This window comes from Austrofundulus limnaeus, unplaced genomic scaffold (assembly GCF_001266775.1).
Source record: "Austrofundulus limnaeus strain Quisiro unplaced genomic scaffold, Austrofundulus_limnaeus-1.0 Scaffold606, whole genome shotgun sequence".
Lineage (NCBI taxonomy): Eukaryota > Metazoa > Chordata > Actinopteri > Cyprinodontiformes > Rivulidae > Austrofundulus > Austrofundulus limnaeus.
The window spans coordinates 8,607-11,017 of record NW_013953008.1 but is presented as its reverse complement, the minus strand read 5'-3'; the positions used below and the strand labels follow the sequence as shown (position 1 = coordinate 11,017).

Sequence of the window (2,411 nt, the reverse complement as noted above, 5' to 3'; positions counted from 1 at the left end):
GCAGCTGTGAAGCCCACCGCTTCTCCTCACTGTGTTTACAGCTGGAGAGCTCCGGCTCCAGAAGCACAGCAGGGCTGAACTGAGGGAAGAGAACTAAAGTGATGAAGTGAGGAGAGATGCTGAGGAGGCTGGAGCTTTTTATCTGACAGGTTAGACCCTAATTTAACTTTTTTACGATTTAGATCTGCCTCTTGTTGGGTCCATTAGAGACCAGTTAGACCAATTAAAAGTCATTCTGTTTTTAATAAAGACCTTTGTTTTACAGATACAATTAAAACAAATTAAAAATGGAGGCAGGATGGAAAGTTATGATAAGTTTGAAGAGATTTTCTGCATCATCAGATTTGATCTAAACTAAAATCTGATCTTCAAACAGAACAAAAGAAATTAACCTTATGATGGTTTAATAATTCATCTAATTAAGAAAATGTTCATAAATTATGTCATAAATGACAATTATTGGAAACTACTAGAAAGATTAAAATAGTGACTTTACAAAATCAGCTGAAATGATTAATTTCTTCTGGATAAATGGAGAGAAGTGTCATGATTTCATAAAAATCTGGAACTGAGGCATTTTGATGTTATCACCCCCTGCCTCTCGGATCAGGCATTGCGCTAATCATCCACACCTACACTGAGTTGGCTCATCACCTTCCCTGGGCTTTATAAGGAAGTGCTGGAGTGGATCTCATCGCTGAAGTAATGTAATAAATACAAGGATAACAAAGAGAAATGGTAATAATCAATAGAGACACTAGCAATTTTGACCCACACTRCATTCTAGTAGGTGGCGGTAATGCACACCAAAAGTTGTTTGCCAACCGCCAATAAAAACCCATGAAGAAGAAGAAGAAGATCTCATCGCTGAAGCATCGCCTCTGTTGGGTATGAGCTCAGCCTGCTACTTGTTGTCTTCTAGAGAGTTTTATTTACCTTTGTATTGTTGAAGTAACCAGTTTTATAATCAAATATATGCTTTGTTTACTTATTAGTGTTATGATTAAACTTAGGTATTGTTTAGTTTTATAATTGGATTTAGGTATTGTTCACTCTTAAAGTTCTATTAACAACATRAGTATTGTTCACTTTTGCATGAAGTTTGTTCAGCGGTATTTTGTGTTAAGCAGCTGAAGTTTTTTACATTTTATTCATTTATTGTTGTATGGACGAGCTGAGTGTCCTCCCTGTGAGCTGCTGGAGTGGAGCAGGTTCTGACAAGCAGAAGATGAGTTGCAGACGGGCTGAGGGAGTCTAAGGGAGTGGACGGTTGGGTCCAGTTGAAGCCGCATTCCTGAGAGAGCTCTGTGTGTGAGTGTGGAAGAGGAGAATAAAGACAGGGTTGTTCTTCTCATCAAACAGACGACATCTTACCAGCAGAGAAGCTGAGTGCACCTGATTTCAGGTTGTCTTGTTGTCTCTTTAAATGCGCATTTAAAGCTTTTGAATAATCTTGTATTTTGCATTTTGCTTAACCTTTTACAATTACATTTAATAAAGGAGGGTCTGAACTTTTAAGTACTTGTATGATATTTTTCACCTCGGTAATAGGTCAACTCAGAGGAGAGGAAAACGAACTCGGGCGGAGAGTAAGTTCGTGGTTGTCCGCACAACAGTACCTGTGCCTTCTTGTTTACAGAAGCGACCTCCAGTCCTTTAAACCCAGCCTTGGAAACCGAGCCAAACTCACCTGGATCTCATGCGCTGCCTCCAATAAATCACTGTAAATAAATCTGCACTTGTAAAATACTCACCTGTGGAACTTCACCTGTTGGACCTCCTCCTCCAAGTTTCATCTCCTTCATCAACCTGTAAGCCTCATCCACAAATCAATATCAACTCAAAATCATACTGGACAACCTACCTGTTATTCACCTCTGCAAATCCTCTGTTTCAGGTCCCGTCCCCAGATCCCAGCACCATTGTAAATAAAATCACTTATCTTTTATATTTATCTGTCTCTGTTATATCATTAGTATTTGCTCATGTTGACATTCCACCTGAAAACCTGATAGGAACTTCTGATAATAACAAATCAGAAAATTTTGACCAAGATGGTTTGATTAGATTTGGGAAGCAAGCATTAAAACATTTTGTGTCCTTTCCCCCCACATGTCGTCAGCTTTAAAAAATAATTCATGCATAGATCCCCACTGAGAAAACCCCCTTTTTATATACTTTCTCCTTTGTACACATTTATATAGAACTATATATAGTATCATTTCTCTATAACTTTAATTTCCAGCAAAATAAATCTTTCCACAATAAAACATTTAAGCCGATATCTGAAAAAAACAAAAAAAAAAAAAACCACAATCGACAGCCAGTTTGGCACTTGGTCATGAGAACGTACAGCCTCTGTTAGTTGACACTAAATAAGACTTTCTAGATTTTTTTCCCTTGACGAGAAA

The 2,411-nt window shown here is 38.0% G+C and overlaps 1 long non-coding RNA gene across 1 annotated transcript; it reads left to right on the top strand.

Annotated features, from left to right (window-relative positions):
• Nucleotides 1-1,621: 1,621 nt before the first annotated feature.
• On the top strand, nucleotides 1,622-1,952 carry LOC106531202 (uncharacterized). Its single transcript, XR_001311885.1, has 2 exons — nucleotides 1,622-1,811; nucleotides 1,898-1,952. It is a non-coding gene; the product is annotated as an uncharacterized LOC106531202 (long non-coding RNA).
• The last annotated feature ends 459 nt before the right edge of the window (nucleotides 1,953-2,411 follow it).